General features: G+C 43.0%; 1 protein-coding gene across 1 annotated transcript in view; it reads left to right on the forward strand.

Annotated features, from left to right (window-relative positions):
* Window positions 1-330: 330 nt before the first annotated feature.
* Window positions 331-19,230, forward strand: part of LOC143891119 (uncharacterized) — a 222,512-nt gene continuing 203,612 nt past the window's right edge. Inside the window, exon 1 of the mRNA XM_077395760.1 lies at window positions 331-1,442. The gene's annotated coding sequence lies outside the window, so the exon portion shown is untranslated. The remainder of the gene's footprint in view (window positions 1,443-19,230) is intronic.

A 19,230-nucleotide genomic window follows, 5' to 3' on the forward strand; every position in this document is an offset into this window, starting at 1 on the left:
CTTTGAACATCATACAACTATGATGTCTCATTTCCTTGGAATCCGTACAAATACGGTATTTCATTCTCTTCGAGTCCATACAACTATGGTCTCTTATCCCCTTTGAACATCATACAACTATGATGTCTCATTTCCTTGGAATCCGTACAAATACGGTATTTCATTCTCTTCAAGTCCATACAACTATGGTCTCTTATCCTCTTTGAACATCATACAACTATGATGTCTCATTTCCTTGGAATCCGTACAAATACGGTATTTCATTCTCTTCGAGTCCATACAACTTTGATCTCTTATCCCCTTTGAACATCATACAACTATGATGTCTCATTTCCTTGGAATCCGTACAAATACGGTATTTCATTCTCTTCGAGTCCATACAACTATGGTCTCTTATACCCTTTGAACATCATACAACTATGATGTCTCATTTCCTTCGAATCCGTATAAATACGGTATTTCATCTTGCCCAAGCCCATTCAAAAATGATGCTGCGTTTTCATTAAGAATCTTTCAAAAGTCATCCATTATTCTCTCTGAGACCATTTGAAAATGACGTCTCATTTCCTCTGAAGCTGTTCAAAAGCGATATTCCTTTCCCTCCGAAAATCCATTTGAAAATGGTATCCCATTTCTCTCGTTGCCAGCGGCACCGCAGCGGGTTTGTTTTATTGCATCCCAATTCTAGGATTTCATCTAAGGTCTTGCATTATATTAGGTTGCATTGTGTTTAGGGGGTTCTTTGTCGATTAAAGCTACGCAAAATGGTTCTGTCATTTTGACTTTGGTATTCGATGACTACGTCGTCTCTACCAAAGAGGGGCATCTGTAGACACCCACATTTTGCTTTACTTTAACCAACAATAACCTAATATATGTTTTAGGTCATTAATATCTTGATCTGACTTTACGGATCATCAATCGGGACAAAATAAGATAGGGTCACTTCATAGCCCGAACCCTGATTCCATTCCGAGACCCGATTTCCGTAAATCGTTAGATCAATGGCAGATCTTGACCTGGGTCTAACCATCCAAAACCACCTAACCTCTCATCTCATCCTAACCATCCAAACCTCACCTAACCTCACCTAACCTCTCCTCTCATCCTAACCATCCAAACCTCACCTAACCTCACCTAACCTCACCTAACCACCTAACCTCACCTAACCTTACCTAACCTCACCTAACCTCACCTAACCTCCTATCCCATTCTCCTATAAATACCCTCTCATCCCACCATCCAAGAGAAGAAAAAAGAACCCCTCTCTTAGAAAATTCATCCCTCTCCCTCATCTCTTCAAGGGTTCGGCCATCCTTGCCGGATCGGGTGATTTTATACGTTGGGTGATATATATCAAAAGCAGTCATTATCAAGCAAGGAATCATCTTCAAGGAATTAACATCAAAGAAAAATCAAACACAAAGTGGGTTTCCAAAGAGGTAGGCATTTATTTCAATTCTATGTAGGGTCTGTTTTCATGCATATCTTTTACTTTAAAAGAAAAACCATGTTATGAAGCATGTAGGGTCCGTTTTCCCCCTGGTTAGCCTCTGGTTAGACCCTGGTTGCACCCAGGTTCGCTGCTGGTTGCACCCAGGTTCGATGCTGGTTGCACCCTGGTTCCCTACTGATTCGCACCCTGGTTCCCCTGCTGGTTGCACCCTGGTTCCCTACTGGTTGCACCCTGGTTCCCTGCTGGTTGCACCCTGGTTCCCTACTGGTTCGCACCCTGGTTCGATATTGGTTCGCACCCTGGTTCCCTGCTGGTTCGCACTCTGGTTAGACCCTGGTTGCACCCAGGTTCGCTGCTGGTTGCACCCAGGTTCCCTCCTGGTTGCACTGCTGGTTCGCACCCTGGTTCCCTGCTGGTTCGCACCCAGGTTCGCTGCTGGTTGCACCCAGGTTCCCTGCTGGTTGCACCCTGGTTCCCCTGCTGGTTCGCACCCTGGTTCCCTGCTGGTTCGCACCCTGGTGCACCCTGGTCCGCACCCTGGTTTGTACCCTGCTTCCTCCTAGTTAGACCATGGCTAGTCTCGGGTTTGCTCCTAACTTAGACCCATAAGCCTTAAACCCTATAACCGAGTCACATCAACCCAAGCCATACCTTTGTCCACTCACTGAGGCACACCATTTATCCATAAATCTGGTTACATTAAATCTAACCCAGCCAGGCCACCTGCAGCTTAAGTCAAATCGCCCCAATACAATCCAACCAAGTGGGATCCCAACCCAGCTCAACTGAGTCAACTCTAGCCAACCTCCCTAGTCGAGTTGACCCAACTCTCTAGTCGAGTATGCTCAACCTCTTTAACCGATTGGACTCTCCCCTTAGTTGACTCAATCCAATTCCTTAATCAACCCATCCCAATGCAACCGAGTCGCATTCGACCAAGTGGCGGCCTTCCATGTCACAACCGAGTCATTCCCCTATTCTACTAATGCCCGTTTACACCTAATAGAACTTCCTCCCTTTTGCCTAACCAAGTCATATCCCAACACAATCTGAGTCGCATGTCTGAATCCATTTGGCCGAATCTCATAAGCCCGCCCATTTTGAATTCCCAAAATTCAAACCCTTGATGATTCCTATATGCTCAATTCTTTGATGCAAATTCCCAATTCCAAAATCCCATTGATAAATCAATGTTTCTGAATCTCAAGTCCAATGCTCAAATACAAACCCGATTCCTGATCCAAATACCAATTCTGTTTTCCAAAATCCAAGTAACCTCGCCAGTGGAACTACGTGTGGCTTGATCCCCATCATGGGGTACGTAGGCAATTTGGCACTCCCAAGTTCAGTCGCACCTTTCTCTATCTTTCCCATTCCCTCACACTATTCATCATCTCGATTCATCTCGTGTCTCTCGGAACCATTGGATTATGGTTTCCGTCGTAAGAACCCTTAGAGCCCAATTTAGGAACAATGGTGTCGTGTCGTGTTGTGTCCTAAGTTTTAGGGAGTCCTAGAGTTAGGAGTCCAGCCTCATCACGGACGCTTGCTATGTATAGCAACCGTGCCATAGGTCAAGTTACACTAGTCATCCAGTTTTTCCCTAGGACAAGCCTAGTAAACTAGGATGTAGGCTAACCTGCATTAGTCTAAGGGACAACTTGCATTTAGATAGGATCATATAGCATCTTCGATGAAATCCTAAGATAATAAAATCCTCAACTTGAATTAAATAACTTCTCTTAAAACTGTTGAAACAGTCAATCCCGTCTAGATCGGTGTCCTGGTTGAGTTAGGCATATGTAGCTTAGCTTAAATGCACCGAACTACGTCGACTCTGATCCCAGTAAGGCTTGGGTACGTAGGCAGCTTGGATGTCTGATGGCATACCACCCGCGAGTCGGCACCACAAACAAATTGTGGTGTTTTGTATATTAATTTTCTTGTAAATGCTTAATCAAATCACTTAGGACTTTCCATGAAATTAGAATTTTAGGAGAACTTTCACTTAGATTGAATCCAGACAAATTAATAAATCAAGATACACATTTAGGATTCACATTGAAATTAGATCATAGGATGCATGTCACTTAGTTCGCACATTAACATAGAGTTGAATGAGCCATTTAAAATAAATTTAAAAGAGTTAGCTTTTGGAATCGAAGACCGATTATCGGGCAAGAATGGTGCATGTGGTGGATAACTCCCCATACCTTCCATTCTCGTAACCAGGTAGCGAGTCTAGATTTCTGGTTAATTATGGGTCCTAGATCCCACATCTAGGTGGCGACTCTGTCAGTCTCTTTCGTGTGGAATTCGGATTGCCTTAGTGATCCCAAGTTCACAGGAAAGATTAATTCAAATCAATAATAAAATGCACACGCCAATCGCGTGGATACGAGAGACCAAGAGAGAGAGAGCGGCGGCTCGCGCCCCACACCCCTCTCGCGGGATCAGGGTACCACACCATCTATAACTCCTGATACCGAGGCCTTGCCCACTCTGATTCTGGCAAATCAGCTTGATCTTGAACTCCTCACACAGGTGCACCACTTCTTTCTTGAAGTGTGATCCATTGTCTGAGATCAGCTCATGCGGTACCCCATATCTGTAGATGATATTTGTCCGAATGAATTTGGCAACCAAGGCTGAAGTCAGCGATGCGAAGGATGCGGCTTCGATCCACTTAGTAAAGTAATCGATGGCTACCAGGATGTACTCATGCCCACTTGAAGATTTCGGAAACACCTTTCAAAAAATATTGATTCCCCAGGCTGAAAACGGCCACGACGAAGTCAGAGAATGTAACTCAGAAGGAGGCACATGAATGAGGTTGGCATAAACCTGACATTTATGACACTTCTTCACGAATGCAAAGCAGTCAGCTTCCATGGTTGGCCAGTAGTACCCAAGTCTCAGGATCTTTCTCGACAGCATCTTCCCGTTCATGTGAGGCCCACAGACTCCTTCATGCGTCTGCTCTATGAGATTAGCTACTCGATCTTCATCTACACAAAGAAGCTGGATTCCATCAAATGACCTCCTGAAGAGCTCATTGCCGCAGACAATGAAGTTAGCCGCCAACTTCTGGAGAGACCTCCGCTCCTTTCCTGACGCTTCAGGGGGGTGCCCTTGGCCTAAAATGAGATTCTTTATATCAGTGTACGAGGGCTTTCCATCTGGACATCGGACTGCTATCTCTATAGCGTTCACATGTGCTGGAGCCCATTGTAACCGCACTGCTAGAGGCTGAACTTCCATTGATGCAGAGATATCTAACATTGAGGCTAGTGTAGCCAAAGCGTCCGTGAAATGATTTCTTGTCCTCGACAGATGAGTGAATGTAACATTCTTGAATCTCTTGACCAGAGAATCCAGATATGTGTGATACGGGATCAATCTACCCTCTTTTGTTTTCCATTGACCATTGATCTGACAAATGATCAAGATTGAATCCCCGAAAACATCTATTTCTTGAATATGCAAAGCCAAGGCTGCTTCGAGACCAGCAATGCAAGCCTCATACTCAGCCTCATTGTTGGTACACTCGAACTGCAATTTGATGGATACGGGGATGTACTCTTTCTTCGGAGATATCAACACTGCCCCAACCCCTTGACCTCGGTTGTTCACAGCACCATCAAAATACGTCAACCATCTGTTGCTTTCGACCTCATCTTCTACAGCCATGATCTCTTCATTAGGAAAATCTGCCGTCAGAACTGCATTCTCATCTACAGGCGCTTTAGCCAACTGCTCAGCTATCACACGCCCTTTTACTGATTTCTGGGTCACATAGGTGATGTCGAATTCAGACAATAGCAGCAACCATCTGGATGTTCTCCCGGTGAGGGCGGGCTTCTCTAACAAGTACTTCAACGGATCCATCCATGAGAGTAAGAGAACCTTGTTCGATAACAGGTAATGCCTAAGCCTCTGAGTTGCCCAAACCAGTGCCAAACAAGTCTTTTCCAAAACAAAATATTTCATTTCGTACTCTAGCATCTTCTTGCTGATGTAGTAGATAGGCTTTTCTTTCTTCGACTCAGGGTCTTGTTGGGCTAACATGCAACCCATAGCTGTGTCAGTGACAGATAGGTACAGCAACAGTGGCTGGTCCGGAATAACTGGTGACAAGACAGGAGGCAAAGTTAAACATTGCTTGACTTTCTCAAATGCTTCTTGACACTCATCATTCCACTTCTTTGGAGAATTTTTCTTTAGCAGCTTGAAGATGGGTTCACACGTCATTGTCAACTGATTTATGAACCTTCTTAGGTACTGAACCTTTCCCAAGAAACCACAGATCTGCTTTTCAGTCCTCAGCGGCTCCATCTCTTGGATTGCTTTGATCTTTTGAGGATCTACCTCAATCCCTCTTTCGCTAACCATAAACCCCAACAACTTCCCTGAAGTAACCCCGAATACACACTTGCTCGGGTTCAAGCGAAGCTTATACTTCTGGATCCTTTCAAAAAACTTTCTCAGGACCACCGCATGCTCTGGTTGGGTCTTACATTTAATAATCATGTCATCGACATAAACTTCGACCTCCTTGTGAATCATGTCATGCAATAAGGTGGTAGCCGCCCTCTGATAGGTTGCCCCGGCATTCTTCAGCCCAAACGACATCACTCTGTAGCAATACGTTCCCCATGGAGTGGTGAACGCAGTTTTTATCATGTCCTCAGGGGCCATCTTGATCTGATTATATCCGGAAAACCCATCCATAAAGGATAACAAAGCATGACCAGCTGTATTATCCACCAGGAGATCAATGTTCGGTAAGGAAAGTCATCCTTGGGACTCGCCTTGTTCAAATCTCTGAAATCCACGCATATTCTGACTTTTCCGTCCTTCTTGGGCACCGGTACTATGTTAGCCAGCCATTTTGGATATTCCACCACTTGAATGAAGCCCACATCTAATAGCTTTTTGACTTCATCATGGACTTTCAATTCCCATTCTGGTTTTAATTTTCGAAGTTTTTGCTTTTTGGGCATGGCACCTGAGATTAGGGGAAGACGATGCTGGACGATGTCTTCGCTTAATCCCGGCATGTCATCATAGGACCAAGCAAAAACTTCTTTGTAATCCTTGAGCAAAGTGATTAATTCTTCACGCTCCTCCGAGGATAACGTTTTGCCAATCCGTATTTCCCGGATTAAGGTTTCATCACCTATGTTGACGGTTTCAATTTCTTCTTCAAGTGGTTTAGCTCGACGCTGCTCCTCCTGAGTAATCATGTGTTTGATCTCAGGGGGAGTTTTGTCGGCATCCTCATAAGAGGGGGAGTTTTGATCATTGTTTTTAGTTTTATCAATTTGAGAAGCAGAAATAGAGACAGGAAGATATTGAAACGAGTCCTTTATTTCATTCATAGAATCAAGAATTACATCGCTGATCAATTGGCCCATAGCAGGCTCTACAGTATGCTCAAAAGAAATGTTTGTATCGTCAACTGAAATGTTGACACCTGACTCAACTGGACTATGTATAGACTTTGTGGTATATTCTATAACGGACTCTTCTTCACAGACAGCATCTATACCGGAGGACTCGCCGTCTACACCAGGAATGTCTAAGCTTCCTAAGGTACCTGCATCCAAAGAATTGTTAGAAATAACAGACTTTATATTCGACTCGGAAACAGACACATACTTAGAAACTTTAGACTCTTTTGGAGGACCATGACCATACTGAAGAACTAAATAAGGAATGGCCTGAGAGGTCCAGTTATCAAGGGGTACCTCAGCTAGGGTAATTCGACCCTTAGGGTTCAGGATGTGCGCATCTTCTCCGATCATGGCAATGATCGGTGCCTCAACCTCGAAGAGGGAGTCTAGAAGCTGCGGCTCTAAGTTCTCAGCCCAATCGGATTCTTGCTTTTCAACTGCTGTAATCTGCCCATAGAAGTACTCATCTGGCAATTCATTAGTGAAGAAAATTTCAAAGCCTGGCAGCTCTTTCCTAGACTCATCAAACCACGGCTCGGGGAAACCATAGAATGGGCGATCAACTCCTTCTTTCCTGTACCTACCATTCATCAACAGACTGAACGGTCCCATAGGCAGCTCTAGGCCCCGACGACGCAGCTCTGCCCACTTCAGCATGTACTGCTTCCTTTCCCTGATCTCCTTTCGGGTAGGTTCATATCCTAATCCAAACAGATTGTTCGTGACCTTCAGCTCCGGCCACTCAGTTAAACCTTGCAGATTTCTCCCTAGACCAGTTCCAGGAATATACCCATATTTGCGCATTATTCGTGCTACCTGCGCATTTCCACTAGACATAAACAGAATTTCTTCACTCATAGCTTCTTCCATAGTAATGGTCGAAACTTCAAGCGAAAACCCAGTCAGACTGACATCTATGGTACTTGAACCGATCTGCTCTTAGGAAATCTGTCCAACCTTTGGTTCTGGATCCCCTCTAACTATGATAATTCTGTTATTCTTGATGAACTTGAGCTTCTGATGGACAGTGAAAGGAACCACTCCGACTTTGTGAAGCCAAGGTCGGCCGAGAAGGAGAAAGAAGGAGGTCTTGATATCTAGAACTTGGAATTCTACGTCCAACATTTCACCTCCAATCTCAATTTCGGTGACCAGAGTTCCGATGACGTCTCTTCTGGTCCCATCGTAAGCCAGTATCCCCTGTTCTGACGGAATATAGTCATTTGGCCCAAACCCCAAGGCAGTAGCGGCCCAAACCCCAAGGCAGTAGCGGTGCTCAAAGGACACACATTCAGAGTTGACCCGTTGTCAACCAAAACCTCCGGTACTTTCTTCTTATTGCACACGACGGTAATTCTGAGAGATTTTGTATGATTCTTACCTTCTGGAGTCAGATCTTCATCAGAAAAAGATACAGTCATAGCTGCTCTGGCCATAGATACGAGTCCAACCAGCTCATTAGGGGTTATATCAACGGACACCTGTGCTGTATTCAATTCACGAAGTATGACTTGACGGTGCTTAGGAGATGACATTAGCAGACCCCAGATGAAACATTAGCCTGAGTCTTCCTAAGCTGCTTTAACAGAATATCTTCATCTTCGTCCGGACTCAACCTCTGATTCTGGTTTTCAACAGCTCTGGCAATCTCAGTGGGATTCTCTGCTCTGAACTCAGGAGGCTTAAAGACACGTTCACCACGGGTAACATGGCGAACCTCATCACAAGGATCGTTCAACAGCAGCAAGTCCTCATCCTCAAGCTTAAGGACATATGGGACTTCGCCTTTCTCTTCCTCCCCCTCGAATATGAGGACATAAGGGCATTCAGAGGATTCCCCAACTTCTTGCGTAGAGGACAAGACATAAGGCTTTTCGCATTCAACTTCCTCATCACCGGATTCCCATCTCAAGATATACGGCTCATCAGAGATAACGGCACATATACGAGAGTGATCCAGGACAACTTCTTCAGTAAGAATGGCATAGACATTTGGAGGAGGCATAGCATGCGTTGGCAATGGATTCCTGGTGACATTAGGAAGAGCTTCCACCGCGATTTCTTTTGCCTCAATCTTATTCTGGATCTTATGCTTTAGTGCCATGCATCTGTCAGTCAAATGCCCAACACTCTGGTGATATTCGCAGTACTGATCTTTTCTCCAATATTTCGGGAGAGGATTTGGGGCTTCCCGGGGTTCTAGCAGAGTGATCTTCTTGTCCCTCAACAGCTTTTTGAGAGCTACAGACAGGGAATAGGGTAAATGAGTGAATTGTCTGGGCTCATTCCTCTCCGGACGACCTCCTTCGGGACCTTCTCTCCTAACTGGACGAGCAGTATTCACATTGTTAACTTCCTTCGGAGGCGCCATAGGCCTTTTTCCCTCTCTAACATCTGAGGTGGAGGTCCTAGTTCTCAGGCCGCCCTTAGCCAATATGTCTTCGATTCTCGTCCCGGTCTTGATCAGGTGATCAAAGTCATTGAAGTACTGGATTGACATATGAGGAAAGTAAAAAGGAGAAAGATTCCTGACAGCAATCTTGCTAAGATCTTCATTCGGTAACTTGTTGGTCATTTGCGCTGCCTTTCTCCTCCATCGCTGAATGAAGGAAGTAAAGGTTTCATTGGGTCCTTGCTTTAGCGATTTTAGGTCCCTCTTTGTCACGTCAATCCCCTCTTCCATGGAGAATTGTTGGACAAACTTGTTAGCTACACCTTCAAGGGTCCTGATTTCTTCTGGCTTCAGATGCAGAAACCACTTCTTGGCTGTCCCAGTCAAGGTTCTAGGGAACACCAGAGCAATCTGTTCTGGGGACAAACCATGCTGCTGCAACAGAGGAATGACAGACTTGAGATGGCTATGAGGGCATCCCATTCCATCGTATTTGTCAAAGTCTGGCATTTTGAACTTGGGCGGAAGTACGACCCCTGGAGCTATCATGAATTCAGACATATCCAACTTCTGGGGACCTTGACACCTCATGGTTTCCATATCTCGGGTCAGTTTCTCAATTTGGTCAGCCAATTCTTTTGCTTTATCAGGATTTCCCAGGTTAGGAAGACAGTTCTCTTTCGCGTACTGGTCCTCGTCAAAGTCCTCGAATTCAGGCAATACAGCTGGCTTGGGAGAAACAAGAGGGACGGAAGGTAAAACTGGAGGCTGCCGATGGGCAGGCTCTTTAGAGGTAGAAAGACGGTCATTTTTCAAGAGGGCTATATCATCCTTCATGGCACTTAGCTGAAGAAGAATAGCCTTCATCATCTCATTCGTATCAGGACTGTTGTTTCTGGTCTCTTCCATTGATTCAGATGCAAGTTGAATTGGTGAAAGTATTTCTGGGAGACCAAGGAGAAGCGGCGCAGGAGAAGTAAAGGATTCTGGGGAAGAAGAATATCTACTCAGCCTGGAATCTGAAGACTGACGGGACCAGGCCGATTTTGAATTGACTTTCTTGGGAGCGATTGCGGCGAGTTAAGACTCCTGAATGGAAGTTAATAAGTTAGATTGCACATTTGATAATTGAGATGGAATACTTCACACAACTTCAAGACGAGAGAAATAGAAATAACACATTTTCATTGATCACAAGTCAAACAACAGTTACGATTGATAAAACATGTCACTTTTAATTACAAGTAAATGAAACCCAGTGAGCATAATGAAATTTGAAATTAAAATGACAATCGTATGACAATTGTATGAAAAAGGTCCTCAATGCTCCATGAGCCGAGCTCTCTTTCCCGCAGGCTCTTCTGGTAACTCCTTTCGTTGGACTTTAGATGATAGGGCAAATCTCTTATCGGTAACCTTGTTTCCCCAAGCAGCTACAATAGACTTTATGAGATTGGGAGTAAGCTTTTCGCAAGGAGGAGGGGTTACAAATCCGGGAGGACATGGATTTCCTGTGATCTAGTAAAGCAAACGAGTGGGAGCATAAAAGGTTGACTTTTTCCAAACCCATAAGATACACAAACGGATGCGGGTAGGTGCTAGTGATAACGTGTAAGCATGAATGACTCACCCAGCGAAATTGATCCTTCTCCACGTGATGTAACCAATTACACCACTCATCAATGGATTACGGTTGGTTGGCCATTGGTTGCCAGGATGGGGAATTTTTCAGGGTGTACTTATCGCGGCTTTTTGGCTGAAGGATAGTGAGTTTTTCACAAAGCCATACGTATAATAATTTGGCACACCCATAGAAACTATTTTGAACCTTTTGATGGTCAATCCGGTCTAGTCCAGAAAAGGTTTCTGCCAGCATAATAGGAACAAGATTCCTTCCTTTGTTAATTTGGTCTACTACACCAAGCAGAGCCAACAGGGCGGCACGGGAATCTCCACGAATGACATGACGCGCAAGAACTCTAAAGATTAAGGCATTACGCCGACAAGTCTGAAAATGGGAGTTAGTAGGGTCAATGTTCTTTGAAAAAAGTTTAATGAGATCATAAACTTCCACGTATGTGCCCTTGAAACAAGGAAGAGCATCAACAGTATCATTTTTGAATAGTCCACAGAAGAGGGAATGGGAGTCCATGCTTGAGGGTCGAATCCAAAGTCCTTCAGGTGGGATTTCTAACAAGGCGCACCAATCTTGAAAGATTGGACAAAATTCGAAAGGACCAAATCGAAAAACATGAAGGGTGTGATCCCAGAATTTTGCAACTGCTTGGAGAAATTTCCAATTCACGTCGGATACGCTCAAATGATTGAATGTGCTTGTAAATCGATCAACCATGCTCCTTTCATACTCACGCGGGAGAGCTTTGGTGGCCTCACTAATCCAATCCTTCAATACATTATTTGACATGGTTAAACCTAACATAGAGATAGGATAAGATTATTAGAAAATGAAGATAACCCGGTATAAATAAATGACAAGGATAAATTTAAAGATTAATAGCATGGGAAGGATACAATTGATGACACAGAATTTCTCATCACTGATCAAGGATGATCAGCAAATCAGAAAGGTAGACCATGGCCACAAAATGACAGAAGTATGTCATAGACCAGATCTAAATCTGATGATGGATACCAACAACTATTCAATCAACATGATGAAAAATGATAGACCATGGTCATAAAGACAGCAGACAAGCCATCAACCAGATCTAAGACACCACGAGTAGACAAGTAAGGATCTAATCCTACTGAGTAATATATACATAAGATAATTTACGATACAACCAAATGATGGATACATAACCAAAGGGTAGCCAATAAATTGTGACCACGAGAACGACCTGTACAGGCCAGTAACCCAGTGAAATTGAAGGGGATGCAAATACAACTGATCAAACCAGGAGTTTCCACTAGAAATGGGTTTTAAGCTAATCGAGGCTATACATGGGAATCGAAACAAGGTAAACTGACTCTAAAGAATAGTAGTCATGCTTAAAAATATTTTGCAAAAAAATCAGCAGCATAACGGCTAGACAAGAGAGTCAAGATAAGGTAAACTCATGATTTTCCTAGCTCAAAGAAATGGCGGTCATGCTCAAAATGTTCAGGACAAAATCCGGCAGCATAACGGCGCTAGACAGGGAAGTAAGGTGAACTCAGGGTTTTCCTAACTCTAAGAAATAGCGGTCATGCTCAAAATGTTCTGGATAAAATTCGACAGCATAACGGCTATACAAAGGATTCCCACAGCTCAACCAAAGGGTATGTAATGGTAATAAGATTAGCTCACAATCGGTAAACGAAACGTGGCCATAAGAGAAAGATAATCTAATGAATGACTGACTGCATATGAGAATGTATGACAACGGAGCAACTCCTATAATCAACAGATCAAAGGACAAATCATGGCCAAGGTAATGGCGATCAAAAGCCACTGACTAGATCTAGATCTGAGTAAGGAATGGGTGCCACCGATTGAAATAAATAAGGAACTCTAACTTAAGAGGAGAACCCTAATATACATAATCAGTATATATAGGTATATACACATATACATATATCCTAACTAGGGGCACCAGCCCTAAACCTAATCTAGCGGAGTCAAGGAAGTCTCGACTCAAGACAGACTGATGAGTGTACTAGGACCGTGCTGTAGCCATGTAAAATAAGCTACCCTATTCTACAAATGGGACAAAGCTCCTAACTCTAAGCTTTACATGTGTAAGCAACACATGTTCGACCCTTATATGAATGCAATATACTTATATAAACACGTGTACTTCCTAGTTGGATTTCACTAAGTCAGTAAGTATATACATAATATATAAAACAAAGTAGGGCTCCGGACTCAATCTATCGGGTACTATGCTTATGAACCATACTTAATATGTATAACTCAAGTGAACCGAGTGTTATACATAGTATGCTTCATTGCTCATTGGCTGCTGTAAACACAAGTGCACCTAGTGGTTACGAGTGCAGCGCTGGCGCATAGCTTGGAAATAGATTCAATAGCGCCATCAGGGTAATGACATCTCAGTCGGGCGCGCATTGTATCTATCCCGTGGATCCAATAATAAGGAAAAACAAGGAAAGAAATAAAAAATAAACAATATGATAACATATGATGTGCAGTGTGTGAATCCCTTGTTTTAATTATACACCTATCTGGGGTCCCTGGATTCTAACGATAAAGTTCTCATTTAACTTGGTTTTGACCCAAATTTCTTCAAAATTAATTAAAATGGCATTTTTAACTCTCGAAAGAGTGCCCCTCACAGCATGAGTGGCGATGTAAAGTGAGATACCTCTTGATTCGGGGACTAGCCTGGATTCGAGGCATACCTTAAATAAAGAAAAAGTCGCCATCCAAGGAAGTAAGCCCTGGATCCCATGCTGTGCTCTGTCGCAACAGATAACCAGAGATACAAAAGGTCCGTGCCTGATGACGAATGGCGAAGGGGTTAGGCGCCCCCAATTCGCCCAAGTGCAAGCACCTGGTCTCTTATGCCATTTATTATTAACTTTGAAAAGTTTTGGGCGAAAATCATGCGAAATAGGAACGAATATTCCCGAGATAACATCTATGTAATCATGCATGTCTCGGAGATGAATAAGAAGCACACACAAAAGAAATGAAAGACATGGCACCTAGGAATAGCTAAGTTATGAGTGTCATGCCTGATTGGTGTCTAAGTTCTGATGGGCAAACACATGCACACTAAAACTAAATGTATAGGGTCTGTACATAAAAGTAAGAAAACACAGCAAAACATACAATATGACAAACCCTAAACTCTAATGCGATACTTGACTCGGACCAAGATGGCCATCCATCCTGGCTGCACTACGTATCCCGGCCTCGAGAAGAATCAGTGTCAACGTAGTTCGGCGACCTATGCTAAACTACAATGCCTAACCCTCTAGGACCGCTATCCTAGACTCGATCAACTAGACTCGACTAGTTTTTAAAGCTTCTTGCTATTACTTAAGTTCAAGTGAATGGTAATTTTTAGGACTCCCTATATGCCCTAACTAATACAGGTGGGCCCTACACCCTATGTGTGACTAGGTTGTGTGTCCTAAGGAAAACCATGGGTTATCTAAGCGCATTCTAGTCTAGCCATCGGCTCGACTAAGTGTCTAACCGACCACGACTCGAGGCCTCCTAACTTTGAAGACACTCACACGACAAGACTCAGCATATCAACACATACAGGACAGACTCCTATCTCTAAGACACCCCAAACGCCTAGGACAGACTCCTAACTCTATGGGAAGATCTTTTGAAAATTGTTGGTAAGGTTATTTTGAAGAATTTTTGTAGTTTTGAAAGGTTTTGAAGCTTATAGAAGTTTTTGAAGTTGTGAAAATTTGTGACTGAACTCAAGATGCCAGCTGCAAGCCTGAGCTGCCTACGTACCCCTTAGCTAGGGATCAAGCCATCTGTAGTTCGGACTAGAATTTCCTAACTACACTTTTAAAGACTCAAGATTTTTGATTTTTTGAAGTGTTTTTTAATATTTTTTACTCAAGAGGATAGAATCTTACAATCATAAGGGTAGGATAGACTCCTGACATCCCGCAAAGGTTGGACAACATCCTATGCTTTGCGGGGGAATTGGACAGAATTACGACTCTGCAAGGGTTGGACATCATCCTATACCTTGCCAGAGCAGATAAAAATCACATGACTTGATGAGAGGATGGACAGAATCCTAACCCCTATGATGATAGGACAGACTCCTAAAAGACTGAAGGACTGACTCCTATGCTGAAGACTGACTCTGAAAGATGAAAGGACGGAATCCTAAACTTTATGAAGGGATAGGACAGAATCCTAAACTCTACAAGGGTAGGACAGACTCCCAAACCATAGGATGGTAGGACAGACTCCTAAACTCTCTATGACAGACTCTAAAGAGGAAGAAATCCCGTAACCTGCGAAAACTCTAAGGCAGGAAGGGAAAGGGTTGGCTCAAGAAGCATTCCGTCATAGCGTAAACCCGACGAAGCCCACGAGGACAGAATCCCGGATTGATGTAAATCTGAAATTCAAGGAGGGTCTCCAAAATGAATCTAATAAAGAGTGGTATTGAAATATTGAAAATCACAGATAGTCCCTGAAGTGCTAATGGACCAAGAACCAAAGAGTATTACTTGACCCCATATGAATCCTAATTACAGGAACAAATCTTGAAGAAAAGACATAAAAGAAAATGAAAGAAAGTCTAATTCTGAATTCTATATTCAAAACAAACCATGAGTTCCTCGGGACTTAAGAATATTGTATGGAGACTTTCTCCTCGAGAATACTAAGGCAGGCAGCCCAAAAAGGTGGAGGTATAGCACAAGCATCAGGCATAAAGAGAAATCCTCATTCAAAACCTAGGATTAACAAATTTCTATGTAAACTGCAAAATACATAACAAAGCCTGAATGAGAAAGAAACCATTAAAACACAACATCCGAGGCACCAAATCAAAGCTACTTTTGTTTAATAACACTTGCGACTGATTCAAAGAACAAATATGATTCATGCATTTATATCCTCTACATGGGGTGAAGAGATCATTTAAACCAATCATCAGAAGGATTCAATCCACTATCAAAGCCAAAATCAGTATAATGTCAAATGATTCTTATTCCTATACTCTTGACATGGAGTAATGAAATGAGATCAAATAATGCACACAATCATACCCTCGACATGGGGTCTCCTGTGAAATCAGATGCTACCCGTGTCCACGACACGGAGCACAGTAATCATCTGATTTCCTTCATCAATTAAGCAGCCATAACTCCATAATCCATTTACAATAGAAATTAAAACCCCAGCTTAGGTCCAAAAAACATGTTAAAATCAAATCCATTGACTAACATTGCAATATCTAAGAGACAAAGTGAACAACTATGCATGCTTCATTAATAACAGACAAGTTAGAAATGTTACTTGAGTCGAATAAATTCACCTTGCCGGCAACAGAGATCGAAAAATTGCTGGTTGGATGGTGGTCGGATTTGGGTTTCAGGACAGCAGAGGAGCTCGCCTTAGTTGATCGCCAGAACTGGTGGTGATGGCTTCTCTCAGCCAACACTCCCGACCCCAAAATAGAAGAAAGACCCCTTTTCAAGAGATGTAGCACAGCCCCCTTCTTTTTCTTCTCTACCTCAGAGAAGGTGGTGGAGAGACAGATTTCCTCTCCAACAATGAAGAAATTCGAACCCAAGGAGTAGTAGGCTTAGCTATGGTGTTACTGCCCTGAAATATTTGAAAGACATATTTTAAAATCATAGAAGGAAGCAGACAATGATACATACATAGACCAGGATAATGAGAGAGAAAGATGAACTTTATTGATCAATCATTAAAGCTTGAGTACATGGTTCACTCTTATTAAATCGCAGATAAACTGGCAGGACTAAAAAGACTAAACATTCTTTCTAGACTTTTTCTTCGGACGATAATCTTCCTCAACTGACTCCTTTAAAGGTTTGATGATTTTGACATCCCAAGCAGATGAAACGGCTCTGACGATCTTGGGCTTGAGATCCTCAGACGGAGAAAAATGACAAAGGGGAGGCACAATAGATTGCTCCCTTCCATACTGACGCAGAATCCTGGCAGGAACATAAAAGGAAGTCTTTTTTAGACCAAGAAGGTGAACGTAGTTAGCTTCTCCAGTGTTGAAGACAGCTTCTTGGATTCCAGGTATTTGCCAACAAATCTGATCTTGTTGGTGAGAACTTAACCAATCAGCCCAATCGCTTTTATGATCGAAGGAAACATCATGACGCCACTCGCTAAAGGTATACAATGTATGATCAAAATGGACAGGAGCTGTAATTTTTAGCTTGTGGCACAACCACACCTGGAGTAATGCAGGACATCCTGAGAAGGACCCATTGAAAGAGCGAACATAACGACCTGGATCTGAGCTAGCAAGAAGGCGAGCCATATCATCTAACCCATTGAAGGTTTCTGCAAGTATAGTAGGAATTGGATTGGCGCCACGATCCATTTGATCAACGAGATCCAAAAGAACAGCTGACGTATAGCGAGAAGGCTGGACAGTGAGGAACCTAGCAAAGGAGCAGAATCTCAAATCACGACGTCGGGCCTTTTGAATATCAACAGCACCAATGTGTCCAATAGGAGGGTAGATGTCGATCAGCTGTTGCATGGACACTTCTTGGCCTTTTATGAAAGAGTCCATGGATTCATCTGGATTATTCATTAAGCGAAGGAACAAAGGACGATAATCCGGCACACAAGATGGCTTCACCAGAGGGCCATCCACATGATATTCCAACAAAGCACACCATTCTTCAAAAGTGGGACAAATTTCTTGGTTGCCAAAACGGAAGACATGATGATCGGGATCCCAACACTCTGATGCGGCATAGAGTAATCCCCAATCGAGCTTAATGGTTGCTATGTAGCCAAAGAGATTTTTCTCTTGCTCACTTATGGCATAGATGTGTGATTCCTTTAATGTACCACGGATCCAATGAAGAATTTTATGAGTAGACATGGTGCCTGTAAGCCAAGAGAAGGGATACAAGAAGGATCAAGATTACATAAACATGAGATTGGGACAAGTTCCTGCCAGTTTAAAGAAAGTATGAAGACATGATCGAATCGTATGAATGAAAGACACCTGATCAAAAGATTAGATGAGATTACATAAGATTACTTTCAACGGGTAGATCAAGAATAACTAATCCTATGAGATCTTAGGAAAGATGGGATTTATATCCTAACCCCAAAGGGAAAGTTTTTTTTAATCTTTTTACATTTTGACAAGGGTTACCTAAAGGCATCAATTCTAATCCTAATCTAACGGAGTGGAGAGAGGATCTCGACTCATGACTTTGTTTGTGTACCTAAGGACCGATCTTAGCCATTGGAAGATGGACTACGGCCTAATATAAACACAAATGGGTAGGATATCCTAAGCTAGGCTCACACACGTGATGCACGTGTGTTCGTATACTACATGCATGTGTGGGTTAATCTGGCGTAAGGCCAAGAGTTCCCTTAGCGCAAATCTGTGTTCAATATACTGTACCAGTGTTATCAGTACGTGAACAAGAGATCCGTTTACGCACCATAAAGGTACTAGGCTAAGAGTGGAATGCTTCTCTAGCACAGAGGCACCAGGTGGTGAAATCCCAGTCAACCATGCTAGATAACACTCCGGGTTCCTAAAATAGGACGTGTGTGCTTGTGAGATGCAAGAGTTTAGATGTAAGTGATGTAAGTGTGTGCAATATGTTTGCGCAATCTATGATGCCTTCAGGTTTTGTTAGATTAAGTTTGAGTATTATGTGATGAGAAAATAAAGTAAACAAACTAATCTACCAAGCATATAAGAGATAGAGTTTTCATGAGCCAGTTAAATTAAATTCAAATGAGTTATCATTTGAAGTTTTAATGAAGTTAGGTGGTCCCCAGCAGAGTCACCAAACTGTGGGACCCGATCCTGCGAGAGGGGTGAGGAGCACGCCGCCACGCTCTCTCTTGGTCTCTCCTACCCACGCGAATGGCGTATGCTTTTTATTATTGATTTTAATTACCCAACCAAGCAGGCAGCAACCAAGCCATAGGGTACAAATAAACGTGCAACCCAATACCCATAAGGGCAGGGGTAAGCCGCTGAGCCTAGCAAGATGTGATTTAATTCGTCTTTTTCGTGAACCTGGGATCACTAAGGCAATCTGAATTCCACGCAAAAGAGAGTGACAGAGTCGCCACCTAGATGAGGGATCTAGGACCCATAATTGATTAGAAATCTAGACTCGTTACCTGGTTAAGAGAATGGAAGGTATGGGGAGTTACCACCACATGCACCATTCCTGCCCGATAATCGGTCTTCAATTCCAAAAGTTAACTCTTTTGAATT

This window comes from Tasmannia lanceolata, unplaced genomic scaffold (genome assembly GCF_043159265.1).
Source record: "Tasmannia lanceolata isolate RefF3 unplaced genomic scaffold, GAP_Taslan_0.1 ptg000013l, whole genome shotgun sequence".
NCBI lineage: Eukaryota > Viridiplantae > Streptophyta > Magnoliopsida > Canellales > Winteraceae > Tasmannia > Tasmannia lanceolata.